This window comes from Anoplolepis gracilipes, chromosome 1 (assembly GCF_047496725.1).
Source record: "Anoplolepis gracilipes chromosome 1, ASM4749672v1, whole genome shotgun sequence".
NCBI lineage: Eukaryota > Metazoa > Arthropoda > Insecta > Hymenoptera > Formicidae > Anoplolepis > Anoplolepis gracilipes.
In genome coordinates this window covers 4,956,186-4,978,927 of record NC_132970.1, presented here as the reverse complement: position 1 = coordinate 4,978,927, position 22,742 = coordinate 4,956,186, and the positions used below count along the sequence as shown (strand labels likewise).

At 32.4% G+C, this 22,742-nt stretch overlaps 1 long non-coding RNA gene across 1 annotated transcript; it reads right to left on the bottom strand.

Moving 5' to 3' along the window:
- Positions 1–4,470: 4,470 nt before the first annotated feature.
- On the bottom strand, positions 4,471–14,472 carry LOC140668056 (uncharacterized). The gene is made up of 3 exons (XR_012047111.1): positions 13,981–14,472; positions 7,685–8,040; positions 4,471–5,558 (listed from the first exon to the last, which is right to left on the bottom strand). It is a non-coding gene; the product is annotated as an uncharacterized lncRNA (long non-coding RNA).
- Positions 14,473–22,742: the final 8,270 nt, after the last annotated feature.

The window sequence follows — 22,742 nt, the reverse complement described above, 5'->3', positions numbered from 1 at the left end:
TCAGTGACGAATTAAAAAAATAAATAATAAAATAAGACAATAAAATGGAAGCTATAAAAAGGACGTCAGGTAAAATCATCAGATTTAAGCTCAAACGATGGAACTACGAACTAAGGAAGAGAGAGATGTAGCACAAGCTCTAGTGGGAGTGCATGTTCGCAGCTGGAGGTCGCGCATGTACATGTACAATTTTCGCTTGTGTACGTTATCTCCTTTACTACGATTGCAAACATGTGTCTGTGTGAGAGAAAAGAAACCAAAATTGCAGAAGAAAGCAGTCCTCCCATATGTCTAACGTGACATTTCTCTCGCTTAAACTAGGATTTTAGATTTCGTACCCCTCTTCCTTAGTCGGTAAAACCTTTCTTATGCATGTATTTTTTTTTTATATTTTTGGATGTGCTCAATCTAAATTGAACGTTATTTTCAAGGAGCACTGATGGAAAGTATTGAAAATCGCATTTAAATTGCAATTCTGCTTTTATTAGCATAACCCAGGATCAACGACATGGACATGACGGGTATCTGATCCCGCGCGCGCATGTGTATGTGTGTTAAAAGTTCGTTAAAAGTATGTTAAAAGTAGCGAAAAACCTGAAATGAGTCGGGAAAGGGCGCGATAGAAGTCGAAGGCAGATTGAAAATGGGACCGAAGACTCTCAGGGTGCGAGGAAGAGGGAGATTGTCCGTGCGATCAATATTAAGATTTTTTCCCTGAATCCATTCTTATAAAAAATATATGTAGAGTATATATTAATAATTTTCAGAGAGAAACATTTTCCTACAAATTTATACACTATGAAAATTTATATAGTAAGAAATAGTGAGAAAGGAAAAGAGAGAGGGATAGGAAGGGGGAAAGAAGAGGCAGAGATTGGAGAAGGGAAGAAAGAGGGACAGGAGCGGATTTGGGACAGATTTAGGCATGAGATTTACTTATGTTGGGTTATATTATGTTTGAGCTAGGTAAGATAAGTAAGATAATTATAAAAAAATACGAATGGTAAAATTAGTAAAATTATAAAAAAAAACGTTAATAGGACAGGAGTAGGGTGGAAGATGATAGGAAGAAAAAGAGAAAGTAAGAAAACTATATAATCTTGAATTTTTATTCAGATTTTACCAAAACTGAAATTTAAATGCGATTTTCAATACTTTCCCATCGGTACATTTTGAAAATAACGTTTAATTTGGTCTCAGCACACATTCAAAAATATAAAATATAATATTAAAAAAATATGCAAAAGTTCCATCGCTTGGGCCAAAATCTGGTGATTTTATCCATCGTCCTTTGTATTTCAATTGTATTTTAAATTCTTACAAGAGATCACATTATTATTTGTTGAATTTTGTGTTAAATAAAAATTTTAGTTTACATATAAGAAGAGCATGCTGCTCTTTATGGAATAGAAAAGATCTCATTTTCTCTCTCAGAGAGCAGACATATGTACTAACCTAAGGTTTGTGTTGATATAACGATAACATTATCTTTGGAAAGAAGTAGAAATCCCTGTATAAATGATTGACAGTATTTTTTTTACGGATCGTGAGCTTAAAAAAGATAATTTTTTGGAATGAGTTATTTAAAAATTTGCCTTTTCATGTGTTTATCTCGTAATAGATATTTTAGAAAACTATATATTTGCTTTATATACATCTTTACATTCTTTTATTCATATTACTCATATATATATATATATATATATATATATATATATAGTTTTTTAAAATATTTATTACGAGATAAACACATGAAAAGGCAAGTTTTTAAATAACTCCATTCCAAAAAATTATCTTTTTTAAGCTCACGATTAATATGTGACATTTCTGTTGGAGGAAAGATGGATACTTATTAAACCGAATAAAGTAATTATTTATTATAATAAAATTAACTAATACAAATTTTCTATTTGCACTAGTTAATTTTATTATAATTAATATGATAATTAGTATTCTCTCTATGGCTGCTCGCGTGTTACAATCAGATACAATGATGTAATTACAGGCGGTAAACGTAGCGAAAAGCTACGCATCGTCAAGTGCGTGCCTCTCTAGCAACAGGATGCATCTATTTGTTACGGGAATCGACTAGATGCCTTTGTGATACGATTGCCAATGATACATCAATCTATCGACGTGAATGAAAACAACACGATACGATGTCACTAAACGTCGCGTCGCGTCGCCATGTAGTGACAACTCACATGAACAATCGAGATCGTTCTACATGTTTTTTATTTAATTTTCTTTTTATCGAATAAATACGCAAATTATTATTATATTATTTACATATCTCAGGTTATGAAAATAATTTTTGAAAATCTAGAATATACTTATTGTTAGATTAAATCTCTCTTTTTATGTGATAGAACAAATTTAAAATGTTTTGATAAACTGATATATACAATAATATTGATCAAAAAATAATTGAATTGTTTATTTTTAGAAAATACTTCCTACAAATATTGAAAATAGATTTACCGCTTTTTTGTACGTTATAGATATATAATAATAATAATAATTATATATATATATATGTGTGTGTATAATAGGTTATTTTAGTTATTAATTAATTCACTTATGAAGGTGTGTGTGTGCGTGTGTGCGTGTGTTAGGGAGATAGTGTTTTTTATAACTGTATTAATACAATCGATTTGTTCTACTTATACTTTTACGTTTTCTGAGAAATAAAAGGGTTTTATTAAGTAAAATATTATTTTTAAAAGTGTATTTTTTTTAAATTGCGACGATTAATTCAAGAAAACTTTTAGATTGGTAAGTTTTTTTATAATTAGTTGCAATTAACCAGAAACAATACATGCCAATTGTTATCAAATGTTAGTAAGAAAATGTTGAGATTAAATCCGACGTAGATATTGCTAAACCGATAGATAAAGGAAGTAACATTTATACTAATGAGTTATTAAATATTCCTGGTGGATAGATTAAAAGCATTTCTTGTTGTTACGTGTAATATATGTATTCAACGCACATACTCGTGTGCTCTCGAAATTCGCATAGGTCGATGATACATTAGCGGCGTGCGGAAAGTTAGTGGTTACCGTGAGTTGCGATTAGTTAGTCCCGCCGGAGCGCGCAAAATTCACGGTAATTATCTATTCGACGCGACCTCGTTCCAGTTTCCCGCATCTGCAAGTGCCTCATGTAAATGCGCCGCGAATCGACCCGTTTATTGTTGCTGTAAGACAATAATCCGCACCGAATTTCGCCGGAACGAGCATTCGGTATCGAGATAAGACACGCGCCATATCGCCGGCTTTCGAAATCTGTTTGCGATCAATAAGTCACGATCATAGAGAACATTGCGACTGTTTTAGACTGTATTAGATGCGACAAAGTAACGAAATAGATTTATAGATTTTAATACGAATAAATTATGCACAATTCTTATAAAATTTTGAGAATTTCCAACATCGGTTAACTTTAACTTTGGTTTAAATTATCTTCATCTCTTGATTTGAAAGAGACAAAGATATAATACAAGGATAGTTTAAACCGAGATTAAAGTTATTTGACATTGGAAAAATGGATCTTTATTGCTCTTATTTCAGACGTAAAATCGTTCCTTTGTTCGACTATTGAGTTTGTACTTTGATAATGATTTTTATACGATTTTTACATATGTATTTACAAGCGTGTTTATACGCTACAATCTAGAATTAAAAAGTAGAATATTTTAGGACGGTACAAGGAAACGTTTGCGAAAGAAATATTTGTTTCGAACTTATTACTTGTTTCTTCCATATTTTTAACATATTTTGTGTTTAAAAGATTCTTGTCCTTTCTTTACTTTTTTTTAAATTGATTTTTTTAATTATTTGAAAGTCAATTTAAGATCAAAAGTTTTTTAATTGTTTAAATAAACCATGTACGTATGATATATTTATACTTTTTTATTTTTAATACATCATTGAAATATATATTAATATAGATAATAGAAAAGAGTAAGTGTCAAAACATATATTTATATGAATGCGTTCATTGTTTCATATGTACGCAACAATTTATAATTTTCTTAGAAGAATTTGAAAATCTTAAATGTCAATAATATTATAGTTTTATTTTAATATGAAATTGTTATCTCAGGAATACAATATTTTGAATTTAAGAAAATTATAATCTTCGATTTGAATATGTGTTATTTTTTATCCAACATTTTTTCTTCTCCATTCAAGAAAATTATTTTTAAATAGCAAGAATACATTTTTTTTAGTTGAACTACATATATAGAATGTCTTTTGTTCAAGCAAATTTTCTTTGATTAACGTAATTACGTAATGTAATCTCATTTGAAGATTTCTATTTTGAAACTAAAGATATTATCAAAATAAGAATATTTTTTTTCTATGTACACATAATAAATTGATATCGTTGTCTATAAACTAACAATAAGTTTATCAAAATATATTATATATTAACGATATTAATTTATATGTGTATTAATTGCAAAAGTTAAATCGTAACACCGACCTAATGTAAATCCGAAAAAATGATATAGATGTCTTGCGGTATCCCATAGACAATAGTTTAGACTTACGCAGAGAACACTGGCAAAAGTTTTTAATGAAAATTTGTAATCTCGGATTTTCTGCGAAGTTTTCTGACTGTCGCGATGAAAATGTTAATCAAATGGCGCACAGAGTCGAGCATGAAACCGGAAGAATGTCCGATCGACCGCGCGACCTCGTTTGCATTTAAATATTATCCCGTACTAATATCTGATTTGCTTCATTAGATTCATCGTTATATTAATTTTGTTCCGCAACGATAACGTTATCATCTCTTCGAAATTGATCTCGCGATCGAAGACAAGATTCTCTCAAAATAAAATGCACCAATTTTTCCCTGTCAGATTTGTTTTTGGGATTTAAGAATTTTATATCTTCGCAAACACATTATTGCTTACACACAAAAGTAGTTTATGCGCGAAGTATCTTGTCATGGTAACTTTTTACTTTATCTTCCGTGACGATTCTGATTAGCGGATAGGTCTCACGAGCGCAAAGATGACGAACCCCGCAGCGCGAAATACGTGGCAGGAAATACATGGCAGCAACGCCGGTTCATTTTAGCCACGTGCAACCTCGTCTCATACCGCTCGAGACACAAGCCCGGGCCTTCTCTTCGCGAACGAGGTGGGATTTTGCGTGGCTTCCGTAATATTTTCTGGTCACGTCCGGGATATGCATGAACTTTAAAAGTGGCGCCTTCGTGCTTACGGAATATTAAAGCCATTCATATTTACCGGGGACTAGATACTGTAAGCACGTAATAACGCATTTCTTCTTGTGCCGTTCGTCCGTACTTCATCCCCATTTGCCCAACGTTGCATACCCGCATTTCTAGCTGCACTCGTTAAAATTATCGCCTTGCCGTGAATATACCGTTGGTATGTCGGCGCTCTCACAAATACACACACATACACCTAATGTCGCCTTTATTCAGAAATATCTTTATATTCTTGTGAATATCACACGGAGAAAGCGCGCGTTTATGCACGTTTGAGAACATAAACTGTACGACAATGTTTCACAGGTCTGCAAGTTTTTGTACTATATATATTATACATTGACGGATTTAAAAAAAAATGAAAGCAAAGAGAGGATCTTTTGAAATCTAGATAATGAGATACATATTCTTAAATTTATTTTTATTAAATATCATGATTACACTTATCATGACATTCTAAAAATATTCTATAATTAAATACAATTCTATAATTCTAAATAATATTTTATAATTAATCTTTTTTTTCTAATGCTGTGTATATGAAATCGATCGTCCGTGAGTGACTAATGTACTCGCTCTTTGCACTTTATTTCTTAATGTTGCAATGAATTAAAGGGCCTCGAACACTTTGAGTGCCTCTTTCAGTGCCAGTCAGGCTTTACACACGAATTCACTTTAGCAGCGATTTCTTTTTCGTTCTGTTCGATGTTTGTAAGAGATGTCCACGCGGCGAAATTATATCGATATAGCTATAGCTTTACACTTAGAAAAATACCACGCAAAATATGACACAGTATTTTACATATTCTAGGATAGCAACCAAATCAAACGACGTTATAAAAGATTGTGACGTAAAATACTTACAACTTTGTATATACAAATGTATATACGTACAACTATTTTCTTTTCTATTTAAGTTTATTATTGAATCTCTATTTATATATATCTTGTTTGTAATAAATATTTATATTTTTATGTAGAAATCTACCAAAAATAAAGACTATAGATTCACGCGGGATTTCAAAGTTACATAGAGTTTTGGGCTATATGGTTATTATTGCGTAGAAAAAAAATTGCTGAGAATATGTTCACTACTCGTGTAAGGGGATTTGTGATATCAGAAAGTCTTGGTTTGTACGTTAAGAAGTACTCTGAATTACTAGAGCCATGCATCTTGCTTGCACCGTGTGGTTGAGCAATTTAAACTGGCAAAGGTGAGATTTTTCTTTCTGGGGGGTAAGATTGCATCCGTACGCGCGAGGCGTATATACGGGGTATCTAGTAAATCATGTTGCAACTGACGAGGAGATAACAACCTTGTGAAAAAAATAAGGAAGAATATAAAATAATTTTTTTTTAGTAAGAGTTGTGTTAATTTAATTCTACAGACGAAAATCTAAATCTCTATAAATTAGCTATATCGGAATTTTAGAAATAGAATGCTAACTTTTTTGTTAATTTTAGTTGATATGTTGCTGTCAGTTTTCTTACTAAATTTTTTAAAATGATAAAATAATTGCAAACATACGCTGACATATTTCTAACATTAAGATTAAAGATATAATTTTACGGTTTCAATTGTAATTGCTAATTTAATGTTACGAAGAATTGTATGCTAATTTAAAAAATTAGAAAAATTGTGTGACTAAGCATGAAATATTAATTAGTAAAGAAATGTGTAAAAAAAATTATTCTATATTTCTTCCATTTTTTGTGTGAGTGATTACTTTCTCGCAGGTTGTACAACATTTTATTAAACATCCTATATATATTTCATCGCCACTCGTACAGTGTCGGAAAGATATTCCCTTTAAATGCTTCTCGTTACTTGTTTATATTGCTCGGGATTTCTTCTTTTTCCCTTCACAATATTCCTGTACCGATTTTACGCAGCGTCATTGTATGCGTCAGTTAATAAGATCAGCCAAATTAATCGTGACACTATGATGCAACAACTTACAATAACTGTTATGTACGAAATTGAGAGCTATGATTTTTCAGGAAATAAAAAGGTAAACGCTTTACATGAAATTATCTTATTTAATAATAAGATTAATGGCAATCGTGCGATTATTAGTGCGACAATAATTGATACCTCTTCTTACACATTTACTTACAGTATTTTCTAATAATTTTATGATAGCTATTAAATTTTTTTAATAGCGCCGCTTTACTTAGCGAGAGATTAATCTATATTAATTCCGGATGAAGTGTGATGAATGGACGAGTATATTCTCCGTGAAACCACCGGGTTATCGTATAAGGATATCTTTGTATATATGGCAGAGAGAAGTGCCAGCATCATTAGTGATGCATTTTAGATCATTGTCTCATAAGAATGTAAAATGTAATTATTAAAATTATTAAAATAAAAATTATATTAATAATATATTTTAATCATTATATATAATAATTTTCGACAATTAATACTCACCTTTATATCTGCATTTACAGGTAGATAATATTATTAGTAATGCACCAGCAAATACACTACTCCCCCTCGAAATCGAGGATCTTGTGGACTATTCAGGTCGGACAAATATATCCATCTGACGCGTAACTCGACACAAATTGTCGAATGCAATTGGCGAAATGCATGCGCGATGTGTCGACAGTAATTTAAAGCTACATGCACGCTCATGCGATGAGCCTGACAGCACGTACTGTTCTCAGTAAAAATGACACGGGGAACGTTTTAAAAGCTTCTGGTATATTCAGCGTCGCCCCTATCTATCCCTCGTAGTTATCAATATTGCCCTTCATGTTACAAAAAATTGTAACAGTCACGCGCTGCGGAATAAGTTAAATCTTGCAAGATTTTACAAGAATTTGAATGTTTCAACGAATATTATAGTTATTACTATCCGTTAAACATTAACAGCAATTATCTTTCTAAATTATAATTTAAGCTAAATATAAGGAAACAAATTTATGTATTTTTGCGCGAATAATTTATTGCGTTTTGATATAAAATATATTAAATTTATGCCTAAGATTTTATTTTTGCGACTATATATTCTTTATATTATTCTTTAAATTTTATATAATTTTTATTAATTTATTAACTTATTGCTTGAAAAATTTAAAATTTCCAACAACGATAGTTTACTTTAACTATAGTTTAAAAAGACTTTGTCTCTTTTTTATTTTAATTTCCATTCTTTGTAAAAACGAAACAATGGTTTAAAATAGTTAAAAGTTAAGCGCATTACACTAAATCTGTTCGCGAGACTGATTATGATTTAATTATCTATTTAGCTTTTAAAATCCTTTCGAATTAGATGAGTAAGTAATTAACAAAATATATTAAAAACGTCGCGTTCGTATTTCGCGACATATTCTATTTGTTGAGCTTATTAATTTTCGTCTCAACGAATAGAGGGTTATTGTAACAGAAGACGTTCTTCGTGAGTCTCAAAGAACCGCATTGTTTCTCCGCGGTGGCGAACGAGGCGTGAATAATTAATTAGATCAATAACAATCCCGCAGAGTGCTCGTGTACGCTTCCCGTACAATGTCGCCAGACTATACTTCACAACGCTCTACGGCTTAATTCGTATTCGTCGACGGTGTCGGTGGCGAAAGATAATAAGAATAATGTCCCGTGATTATAGGTCAGCCTTCATGCTATCGCTTTGTTACCATCTTATCAGCGGAGCATGAAAACTCTCGGTTGTTCTTTATAATATAGTAACTTATCATAATCGCGCGCGCCCTTTATAGATAAAAGCGTTCGACTTTTTGCGCGAAAAATTCACGAGCAGTTTTGCGACGGCGACATTGTAAATGCATATCGTTATAATATATTATTATTTATTTTATGTTATGAATGCAACTACTTTTTGAGTATAATATATGCGCATATTTTCAATATTGTACTATAATTCTATTACACAATAGCGTAATTAATCGTATCGTAGAAAATATTACAATGTTTACAAATACTTTTACACGTATGATTTTTTAAATTAATTATTATATTTGCATTAATTATTGTCATTTTTTTCACAGTTATAACATCTTTAAAAATTATGAAGACTGTAGAAGAATATGTATGTATGACTTTATTATCTTTGCAGTTTTTATGAATAAAACCAATATTGTGTTTTCTCGAGAGAAGAATAATTTTGTTCACAGTGTTGAAAGCATTGTAGAAAAATATGTTATGATTTCGGATGTGTTCGAGGGAAGACACGTGGAAAAGTAATTCGTGAGCTTCGTCGTACGACTGCAAAATTTTAGTCACGCTTTTTCGACGTAAAAGCTTGGTCTTATTTTATCGCACAAACCCTTTTAATTGCGTTTTTATCACGACGCTATGCACGCCGCACTGTTTTCTCCATAATGCATTATTCTCTCATCAGACGCGCAGTTTCTCATACACATCTAAATTATATAGTTACGACGTGTATTTCTCGCATGTGGTGAGTCTTTAAAGAGACCATATATAGGTATATAGTCGTATTTTACGTATTATATGTGTATATTCGTGCCTGGTAGTCGCATAAAACAAGCAAATTTCATATTTAGCAATGATTATTTCCTTATAAAATATATAAAAAAAATTGAGCGATATTATATATGAGTCACACAATATAATTTTTAAAAATTACTTATACATATATATTTTAATATATGAGATTTTAGATGTATCTTTAATGTTTAATCATTGTAAATTTGTTATGTATTAATATATAATATAATATCATTTTTTTTCTTTAGAGAGCTAACGTCAATATTTTTGTGAGAAAAATTCGTTCATATTCGAGAAAACACTGATCCTGCTTTATATTTCTCATAGGCGACGTCATGTGCTCGCAGCCACAGTTACATGCTGAACTTCGTCGAGACTTTCAATTCCGAATTTTCACATTCTCAACGCGATTCTCTCGAGGAGCCGCCTCGCGATCGCGGTGAAGGAGTTTCGCGGCGGAATGCATACTAACGTAACTGCGGTCGCGAGAGCCTGAAATTTCCTTAATGACGCTCTGCTAGAACTTGTTGTACGCGAGTGTATGAGCCGGTTGAAAAGAGGGAGGAAATCTAACTCAACTGGAAGTTATGCTTTATTACGTTTCGCTTGCATTAGCAGTTTCGACGCTACGCGATAACCGTTTCCATTCCGCGAGCGTTGCAGGGATGCACGCCGTCCTAGTATTTGTTCCTCATAACTTTTCACACTCCATCTTTCGTGCGGCCGATATCATACGGAACACAGTAGAACCGCAAATCATTGTGTCAGGGTCGAATGCCAGTTGCAATACACAAGCACAGAGAGAAGTTTAGTCGAATAAAAACTTTCACGTTGAATTGTATTATTTTATGTATTTCTAATATTATTTTTAAAGAGAAAAACTGTTATATGTATTTTACATGTATGTTTTATATTAAATTTATTTACCAAACTGTAAGAAAATATTTGTCGAAATTCCGAAATTGCTTACGTTATCCTACAAGAACAACATTGTAAACTATCTGCATTAGATTGTTTTTATTTAATCATGTTGTAAAGAAAAAAAAAATATATATATATATATATATATATATATTCAATGAAAAAAATATAAATTTATAAAAGTATTACGCTACGGAATGAAAACAATGAATGGAATTCAATCGAAGGTACAAAGAATTGGCTGCCTGTGCTTGATTTTGCTAGAGTTAACTTTTGGCAAATTTCACACGGGGGGTGATGTTTCCCCTATGCCTCGATTTGCTTTCTATACCCTTCGGATTTCGACATAATCCCGGATTTGCTGAGCATTCGACCACGCGGGGCTCGCCTAACCGGTCGGTCGATCGGTCGGTCGGCTATTACAGTAGAGGCAAGTCCTCGTGGCAAACTTTAGTCATTACGACTGCTCTATTTTCGAACGCAACGACCTTTGTATGCGAACGTTCCTTATTACCGATACCGAAGGGAAACTCGCGCGATCTCCGTCTTTTTACGTGTGTACCGCGAACACACGGAGCGCCACATAGTTCGGCAAATTGCAGTGGATTACCTAGAAAATCCTCGTTCGGCGAAAATTATTTGGAATTCGGGATCGTGCAAAGGCTGAAAAGAGAGAGAGAGAGAGAGAGAGAGAGAGAGAGAGAGAGAGAGAGAGAGAGAGAGAGAGAGAGAGAGAGAGAGAGAGCTGGTTCGCCATTTCTCTCAATTAAATGCGCAGCTTGTTCGAGCAATTGTCTTCAGCAGGAAATTAAAATAGTGCTGGGACTTCTTCTCCAATTACCTTTGCAAACTTGTTTGATAAAGCTGTCAGATAGTAGCACATTGAGTATATATTCTATCGTGCGCCATTAAAAGGTTGTTGCTTACAGAAGTTCCAGAATATCATTAATATGAGATTATCGCGTAACTTCTATGAATTTAAATTAGCTTTGGCTCTTTCTCATCGTCGGCAAATATATTTCAAGTACTTGTAAATGTTGAAAAATGCAATATGAAATTTTTAATAGAATTATTTATTAAATATTCAAAATGATGAAAAAGATTCATTAAAATTATTCAATCATCAATTACTAATCGTTGGACTTTGCATACCGATTCCGTAATCTTAAAGTTTGCGCCTGGTGCGGCGACTTCGTGATACTCCTCTATTCACGCTATTAATCAGGCCGCAAGAAGGCAGTGAAAAAGCGAGACGGCTATGATTTATAACCAGATGCACAGACGGACGGACACGCCCGGATTTAGATCGCGCAGCAATGTATGCCCAGTTGCGCGATAAATAAAGTCAAGGGGCATTATATTCCGCGCGCGCGAGAAACGCGTGAAAAATGATTTTCACGCCGAGTTCAACTGAAATATTAAGCCGTAGGCCGAATTAATTACGCTCTTTATTGCGCTCCATCGTCGTACGCGTCCCAGCTTCATCGACCGTAAGAGATTTAATTACGTATTCGGCGGTCAGATAGTCTGCAAACTTCGATGTGAATTCGAACATAGCGGATAAAGATACTTGGAGCGTGCTGTTAAACCTTAAATGCTATTAAAGTCTTCATTTCTGTTAAATATCTCTTTCTGCTATTGCGAGAAATAAATTATAAAATATTTAAATTGGTTGCAGATTTTAGAATAAAAAGAATTTCGGGTTAGATTTAAAAAAATGAAAAGAAAAATTAGAGAAAATTCTTTTTTTTTATTTTATGTATATAATAAAAATTTATCTATTAATAATCATTAAGAGCATAAAATATTATAATTCTTAACTATTAAATTGTTTGCTATAGGCATATCATCAGTGCTAACGAACGAATATATTCGAGTAGATGCTTAAAATATCAAGGTTTTCTGCACTAGGGAGTTTTGTAATGTTACGTTTTATAGTTAAAGGTAAAGTGTACAATGTATTATATTTATATTTGCATAACGAAGAGACTGCTGCGAGTACGACCGGTCGGAAAGCCGTGTATTCATACCCAAGTACGCTCTTATGTATTTATGTATGAACGGTATGCTAAGTGAGAAGGAAGCCCCTCGAAAACGTCTATTATTCAACATAGTGAATTTCAGTTCAAATCTCACGGATCTGTTTCGCGAAATGGAATCGTACGCTCAACGAATCTTTATTTTTCAATTTTACTTAATGCATAATATATATAGACGGATATATTTAATAAATAATAAAAGAATAGATGGCAATGTGTAGAAGTACACATTAGATTCAGGATGTCTCCCTAGAAAAATATGAAAAACTGAGAATTCTCAGGGATTTCTTTTGTATCTAGAAAAATCAGAGAAGTTTCATAGAATTTTATTGGGATTACAGGGAATTTTTTCGAAATTTTTTTTTATAATTTTGCTCTCATATTGTAAAAAGTCAGCTATGTGTAAAACTGGCGTAAAAATTCATTAATTGTTGAGAGTGTTCTGGCTTTATTTTTAATATAATTAAGTTCTTAATAAAGTTAAATAAATGGTTCTGATTATTAAACAAAAAAATGGCTCGGGACAAATTAAAATGTCAAGTTCACGCTGCGTCTTACTTTACTCGCTGACGATTTTTTAAGCATTTTTTAGCATTAGATTTTAAGCGCTTGAAAATTCTACAAAAAGTTCTATGTGTAAAAATCATTAAAATATTAAACAAATTAAATCGTTCAAGATACCAGAATTATAAATATTTACACTTAAAAAAATAATGTTGAATCAACAACATCATCGTAATTAAAATTTATTTTAGTAATTCAATAACATTATTAATCATATCAATACGCCATGTAATGTGATTAATAGTAATATTATTGAATTAATAACATATACATTTTAACTACGATGATGTTGTTGATTCAACATTATTTTTTTCTACGTAGGTGAGACGTTTGTATCTTCGGTCGTCTGTAATAAATTAATTGTGTATATGTATATGTAAAAGGTGTCATTGTCTTTATAAATGAATTGATGAATATATCAATACATTTATATATTTTGTATATACATATTTCTGTACAACTATAAAAATGATAAATTATATATTTGTTTTATTGTTTGTTAACAATTATATATTTTATTTGTATATCAAAATATTTAAATAATTGCAATATTTTTTGTAAAACATAATACTATATACATATAATATTCGTATATATATCGTTGAATAAAAATATCTTGCGTAATTTCTTGTATATACATATACATCTAATAATATATATTCCATGATTGCAAATATTATGTATTCTAATTTGTATTATTATAGTATAGTATAAAGATAGTATTATACTTACAGTCGGACCTCTTATCCTACGACATTTTCGGTCCGGAATCTTCCCCTTAAACCTCTGATCCTACGACAAAAATTTGAGAATGGGGGTATAATTCCCCTTTCGCGGTCGTAGCATGAAAGGATTTTTTGTCGTAGGATAAGAGGTTCCGTAGCATAAGAGGGTCGTAGGATAAGAGGTCCGACTGTATTATTATTAGAGTATTATACTTTATTATTCACGCGGAATTAATTTTTTTATCGCGGTTATCGCATAACATATTTTGCAATTAACACGTGCAGCGCGAAGCGTATTACGTGAAAATACATCACGGACAATTTCTGGAATTGACGGTTGTTACAAAATTGACCATGCAGCACAATCACGATCCCATTCGGTTCAGCCAGCTCGGCTCTGCTCCGCTCGGTTTCGCGGACACTGTATAACTGAGCGATTGCAATAACTTTGTAGTGGTCATGTAGTAGGGATGGTTCCTGTGCCTGATGCTTGATATCATTGCGCAACACAGTTTCTACTAGAACGCTACAGGGATCAACTTTGTGCGGCAGTCGCACGTCGCACAGTTCGGCACTTTCGGACGACATCGGGCTTTATGGGAACAATCAGATAATTTAACTACTTATAAGGTAATTTATTATGTATTATATTCACGGAATTAATTTTTTTGTCGCAATTATCGCACAGCATACTTTGTACACTTTGTCTATTTGGGTGTGAAGCTGACGTCTCACATTGTGGAAACTTAATTGAGTTGAGAATTTTGACTTTATTTTTAATAGTTTTAGAATTCTTGATAAATTAAACAAATAATGTTGGCTATTAAAAGAACAGAGAAAAAATCCAGAAACTGAGACACAGATTCACGCTGCATCTTATTTTGCCTTTCGACGATTTTTTTTTAATATTCTTGTTAGATTCTAAGCGCTTGAGAACGCTGCAATAGTCCTACAAAAAGTTTTATGCGTAAAAATTATTAGAATATTATATTAGATAATTAGATCGCCCAAGACGTTGGACGTCTCGATCTAATTTGTTTAATAAATATTCTAATAATTTTTACATATACCTAGAACTTTGTTCAGAAAGTATAACTAATTGCAGACCAATAAAAAAAATAACACAAAATCTCATTTAAAATCGATAAGACAATCGAAATATGACCAGCGTCTCATTTCACAATCAGTACTTGTGATATCTTGGCTAATCTAATTTGTTTAATAAATATTCTGATAATTTTTATAGTACCCTCTCTGAAAATTAAAAAATTATAGACTAATACAAAATCTCATTAAAGTCGAACTGTCGAAATACGATCAGTGTCTCATCTTGGTATTTATGTATTTAACATTTCTGGTAATCTATTGTAATTTGTTTAATAAATATTCTAATAATTTTGATATATTTGAGAACTCTCTCTCTGGAAATTAAAAATAATTGTAGAATAATACAAAATCTCATTAATTGATAGATCTATTGAAATATAACTAGCATTTAATTTGGCAATTTAATTTGTTTAATTAATATTTTAATAACTTTTCTGCATATAAATTTTTGTATAACTATTGTTAAAACTCTTAAGCGCTTAAAATTTGGCAAGAAATGTTGAAAAAAATCGGCAGATAAAGTAAGACGCAGCGTAAATTTGACGTCTCAGTTTATCTTGAGCATTTTTTTTTTAATGGAACAATTTGTGAAGAATTCTAGAATTGTTAAAAAAAAAGTCAGAACTCTCAACAGTCTGTGAGTTTCCACGAAGTGACGCCAGTTTCATACACCCCAGTTAGTTAATCAAACAAATTATGTGTTAAAATATATTATAAATATATATAAATATATATATTTTTTTGTTTATATTATATTCAATATTATATTTAATGTCTAAATATAATATTGAATATGAAGTATATTCTTGTAAATTTTAAAGATAAAGAAAATTTTATACAAATAAAAAATTATCTTATAAGGATTATTCAATTTTTTAAGTACATTTACAAATCTAGCACTTGAAACTTAAGAAATTAGATTCTGTGTTTTTCCTTCGTATAAATGAAAAAACATTTGAAAATGCATGTAATAAAAAAATTTATTTTAGAAAAAATTGTATTAAAAAGTCTTGAAAATATTCTTTTTACTTTTGGAAATTTGAACAAAAATACCTGGAAATTCAGGGAATCTTTTTATAAGATTTGAGTAGACAAGATCCTGAGATTCAACTTGAAATCACTTAAGAATCACTTAAGGATATATGGCGTAATTTGTAACAATAGTTTAAGACACTTAAGCTTTAGTGCCCATAATCATTATAGCCAAATACATCATAATAATTGTGTACATTACTAACGACGATAAAAAAAGGAACAAAACTAATTCAATTAACCGTAGAATTTATAGGATTGTAGGGCTTGATAAACTTGATGAGAAGACGTGGTCCGGAGCTGATAAAACGTGACCGCGCGTATTGAAAGATTACCGTAAATGTCGTGCGATAAAGTTTACAGCGCGCGCACGCTCCACCGGCACAAATTGCACCGACGGATTTACATAAAAATTACGCGCGCCGTAAACGTCGGCTCTTTATGATATTGCGAGAGCTTTATTGCGGAGCCCCGGCGCTTGTCCGCGTTGTGACGCGTTGCCCGCTCGCGCGACGATCCACCGCCGTGCACACGCGCCGTTAATTAAATTCTCATTATGACCCCCTCCCTGCGCTTCCTTACCCTTTTCCCTGCCTCTCCCTTGACGCGGAGCAGCATTTTACACGGTAAGCTATGCGAGTTACACACTCGCTCGCGCCACGACGTGTCATTAATAACGTACCCGGCGTCGGTTTACCGACCGCTTCCTGCGAAGAATACGTCATTGTGCTTTAATGAGCCGCGCAAGCTGTACCCCGGTGACCGATCTTCGCGCTTGCCTCAATACACCGGAAGATGAATCAAGGCGGGCGATGGTGTGTTGATGCCCGCTTTTTAGTTTTCACCGTTAATATTTCCCGCCACGCTTTCTCTCGTTTTGCTTCGCGAGCGAGATTTATGTTCGGACGCTGTTTAGGATGAAATCATTTTGGTAGAAGGTATTTATGCACGCCATTCTCTCGCGTAGCTTTAATGCCATTACTTTATTTTCTGCAGTTCGCTGGTTCGATTAGACAAAATGCTTTATTATCATATAACACGGACGTACGAATAAATCAGTATCGACACAAAATATAGTGTCTTATTAAATGATTCAAATATTCTTTGATATATCAATTTTTTTATGAGATATTGTGTGTAAGTTGAGTTGCATGATGGCACATAAAAAAAACGTAAGCAGTAAGCAAATTGACAAATCAAAGCAACATTGAAAATTCTGTATAGTTGAAATTTTTACATCTTATGTCTTACTGCTTATGTTTTTTACGTGCCATGGCGTTAATATCCGCAGAAATATTCGCGAATAAATTCGATTTGAGGTTTGATTCGAGACTTATTGTCAATTCAATAATATAAAATCAGCTTTACAAATAAGAAATGATTGTTTATCTAATGAAGAGATATATAGTTTTAATTATTATTTTTTTTTCATCTCTATAGACTAGCATATATGATAATTATTTTCAAGCATGCTCAAAAAAGCTGAAAAACGACTTTATCACCTCTCTAGGACTTATAGATATTGTTTCTTAATCTTATTAATAAAATTAAGCTATTATGTCTAGTGGAGATCGAAATGATCTAATCCCAGCAACAGATAGAGAGATAGAACTGTATATTCAGAAATTCAGACAAATTAGAGGAGTATGACGCATGAGGCAACTCATGCAATTCATCATCGCTGTCCACATTTGTATGTATATCCTTGTCATTAAAGCTATCAGATATATTGGTATAATATGTTTCCCCTATAGCTATCTTTCAAACCGATGTATTCTAGTTATATGTTCTCTATTAATTTTACTAGGCGTGTTTATAATGTAAATAAAATTTAAACAGTAAGAATAGAAAATATGTGTAAAAATTTAAATAGTAAATAGATAAGCGAATCGATTAATTAGAGTCAAACTTCCTACAACATAGTTTAAAGTCGATTAAATAAAACCAAAAAAGTGTTTAATTATTTATTAAAAATGTTTAATTAATTATTTATTACATATTAGTCAATTTGTTTATTTGCTTTTTACTTAAGTAAACTAACAATAAGAAAGAAAGAAACAGAAAAGACATTTTTAAAGTAGGAAGTAGAATCATATTTACAAACTAAATTTCAATTCGAAATTTTATTTTATTAATAAAAAGTATTTTGTTAAAATAAATGCTAATTTTCACATGAAAGAGACATCATTAATGAAAAGCAGATATTCGGAAATATCTTTTCGCTGTGAGGAAAACGTTCACATTAGGCAATACGTTCATGGGATTTTCTGAGCCTATAGAGAACTTTAACGGTGCTACAACACTTTTATAAAAATATCTTACTATAAAAATTTAAAATTATATGTATATGTATATGTATATACATATAATACAAAAAGCGCAGTTGTGCAATAAAATAACTTTGTTAAGACAGTCAATAATTTTTTTCCTGTAAAGATAGATGGTTACGCATATAGCCGATCCATCTCGCTTGTCTGATTCCATTGTCTGTTAAAAGTCGAACATTCAGTCAATTAACCAAATCGTCGTGGCGCGTAACGCGCCGGCGAATCGCTCGAAAGCCCCTGACCGTCGCACGTTATTTCATTACGGTCGTTGAATTGTGCTTGATTGACCGCGGCATGTTTGCCAAACGAATTCCTTTTGTAATTCGCAACGCGACTTGCCCATACAAGAGATTGATTTTTCGCCGCTTCCGATAGATACTCGTGGACAAACCATCGATTTTGTCCTGTTATTGCTTCTGTAGACAGAACGATTAGGACAATTGTAGATTTGACGGCTATTGTTTTAGTGTGCCCCAGAATAGTTCGATATGTGGACCGATTATTGATGCTGATATTGGAAAAAATTTTTCCTTTTTTTTCCTTTTACGGACTTCTAATCTATCATAAAATTTTATGCAGTGAAATTTTATCTTGCATTTTGAAATATATCGAAAGATAATACGCAATTGACCAAATTTCTCTGTAATTTATAAATAATATTTATAACTAATATTAATAAATTAATATTTAATATTAACATGTCTTATAGCATTTTTATTATCGATGAGCGATTAGCACAATCCTATGTAAATGGAATTTTCTGAAACTCTAGAATGTAAGTATGCACAAAAGAAAGCAAATACATAACTCGCAGGCTGTTACGAAAAGTTTTTCTAACAGGTGTTTAAATTAAATTTGCTTATAATAACGTGGATTTCGAATTTTAAAAAGTGAAAAAAATTAGGTAGGTATATATTTTCCTTCGTCGAATTTTATATCTTTTACATTTACAACGGTTAAATTTAACTTTTTAAAATTTTCTTAGAAAAAATGTTACTTAATATCATAAAAAATATGAATGTCGTCACGGAGATGCTTGGCATTCTATGCAGGAACCTTCTATTATATAAAAATATCAAGACAGCAGAAAATTTAAAGCGTTTATATGAGCTTTTAAATCGAGACTAAAACTTAAAAATTTCCAAGATTTAATTCCTAATTCAGTCATCTGCGCGTGATATTTTCTTTGTTCATAAATATATGTAAATTAAATTGTCATTTTAATTTAATAAAGTTTGCAGAACTACTTGCAAGATGTTCGTAAATGTCTCCATCTCGCGGGATTAGTCTACGGAATTCTAGTAATATCGATTTCAGCTATTCCCATGTTGCTTTCGTTATCCGGATAAATCTGTTTGCGTTCGCGGTTCTTCGTCTATTTCGCTGTACAAACGTCGTGGAACCGAGTAAACGAATAACGTGACCAGGTATGAATGGTAACCTGTCGTGGTTAAAAGTTAGTAATTTTTTGTAAATAAAGGCAAAACTAATCACATAGGCATACAATCTTCGTAATTACTCCGTCTAATGCTTGCACAGATGATAGATCAAGGCCTGTTTCTTTATTTCACAAAACATTTTTCGACCATGTTCATCGTGACTTGTTAGAAATCCTAAATAAGAAGGAAAAAAAAAAAATAAGCAACAGAGAAAACGGAAGGAGAGAAATATACCGTGGCAAGTCACAAAGCGTGTTCACTGGGAGACACACCTTTTGCGCGCTAATGGCTTCCGTCGAAAATTACTCTTAGCATCTGACGTGGTTTCCTCACGCTCCGATTATTTTACCTTCCAATCCTTCTAGACCGATCACGATATGTTTTACAAAACATTATTTTTTGCTCGAAATAAAAAGGAAAAGCGAAGATTTAAAATTATCATAATTCGACAGTGTGAGAAACGATTACATTTCATTTTTATTATAACTTGTAAAATTTTTAACAATTTTAATAGAATATAAAAATTTGCTTACATTATTTCGCATCCTTTTGTGAGAACGTTGAATTATCTCCACAGAAGCAGGGATGGAAGGGCCCGCCGACGCCTGCCCTCCCCCATACCGAATAAATCCACGCGGCGAGAGATTTAGTAACACTTAAGGCGCGTGTACTCGTTTGCCAATTTGTCTCAGGGCGAAAAGGTACGAGCTGGTGTGTATACCAGGGCGCGATAAGGCAAGCCCTGAAATGCCTCCCGCTATATTATCACTATCGGTCAGCCTTATTTATTGCGCCGCGAGGGGCAGGCGTGCCGGGAAGGGGACCCGTATGGTTACTTCTCTCAGCGGGTGAAAAACAAATGGGGCCGCTTCTCAGTTCGTGTCGAGATGGAATTGCCGCGAGTCGAGGACGGACGGAGGCGATTTTGCTCCAGAGAAGACGGTGTATCCCTAAATTCACTAGTAACTTGTATCGCAAACACGATGTGTTAAGCGCGCGCAACAGTTTTATTTTAATTTAATCAGGAAGTTTCTCGATCTTCATGTTGGAATACTCAATATTTGTCGATGGATTTGCAACAGAATTTTGGAAGTCTTCTACGTTTGAATGGTCTTGATCTTTCTGATTAGTTTGAAAACGTAGAATAATATTGCTATCTATTTTTAGATTAAATTAGTATAATATTAAAATATTATTTAAGTGATTGCGCATAGAATTTTGGATCGGTGTTGTTGCACGAATATTTCCGGTGCAGAAATCAAGTTTCTTGTTTTGCACTTTTGGTCGTAACGATTTTAAAGTATCACGAAAGATCGACTGTGGTTATTGTCACGGACACTTGATCGTTCGACGACGCAAGTAACGTCACGTGAATCGACGCCTTGGGACTAGTCGAATGTCGAATAACACTTTCGTCGTTTCACAAAGCGGAAGTAGCTCGTCGGGGAATTGTTCGTCGTGTAACAAAAGAATATTCAGAGATCTGTACAAGATCCCATAACTTGCGAGCGAGATACCACGAAATTGCGTAAACGAGAGCGCTTGTGTAAATCGAGACGACGGGTTCTTGTTATATCATGCAATTTCAAATGCATGCGCGTCTTTGTTTGCACGAGAATCGAATGGTGAAAGAGAAAGAAGTTTCCATAATTGAATTTACGGGGAAAAAATCGTTGTTTGGATAATTTAGATATCGATGTCATAAATGGATTATACATCATGTATTATTGCTAATGAAAAAAGTTCTCGCTATACGCTTAATAGAGACAACATAATAAAAACGCAATATATTTAATTTTTACTTAACTCTCTTTAAATAGAGTATAATAATTAGTATAATAATTAGTGTTGACATTGACATTGATAAATGCAGGATTTATTAGTTTATAGAAAAATAAAAATTTATCTTTAGAAGAAGGATGAAATAACATAAATTAGAATGTCATAAATGTCTCTTGATAAAAGAGAAATGTGTAATGAGATATCTTGAATATTATTTAATTTATATTTTAATATAAAATTTAAAATTTCAATTTCAATCTTGGTAAAAGGATATGAAATATTTGATGTATCGCGGCCGCTCTTTGAGAAAGCGTTTTCGACACTACTTCGCTCTACAGTGTGGTCTGATTGTACATCACTTCTCGAATGTCAATGTGTATATACGTGTGTTGTAGTTTATTTTGCTTGAAAGAATTCTATAGCTTTGCAATCAATGTAATTCTCGTTTGTTATTGGGCGCTGTAAATACGTCAGTTTGTTTATACGAGTGTTATACTGGAACGTTCTCTCTCTTTTTTCTTCCCATTATGAATGTAGCCACCTTTTATTAATTATATTTCTCGGGATTAACGCTGGAGTACCATTGAAAAGTGCTCGTCGACAAGCTTATTGTATGTTATTCGCGCTTTGTTTGCACGGAATAACGCGTCTGTGTGTTTTCTCAAATACTACTTCAACATATTTCAGAGTTTGCAATATTGCAAAGTAGAATATACAACTGGAATTATGCACTTCTCATAAAGGCAACAAAATTGTTTTTAGTATTATCTTATTGACATATGTATGTTTACAAATATTAAGTAAAGGTTAGTATTTTTTGCAGGATACTATCGCAATTATTGTCTTAAGCAATGCACTTTTTGGATTTTGATTTAATTCTCTTCGTTTATCTACTTGTTGCTTAGCGACACTTTCGGGTAATATATGATCGTAATTACATTAGAATCGAATTCTCATAACATGATTAACAATTGTTAATACTAAAATTTTATTAAGCAAATTATTTTTATTAAACCCTCTATACGAAACTTTAATTTTTATTTAAATTATAGAAAATTTACAAGTATAAAATATGTATAGGT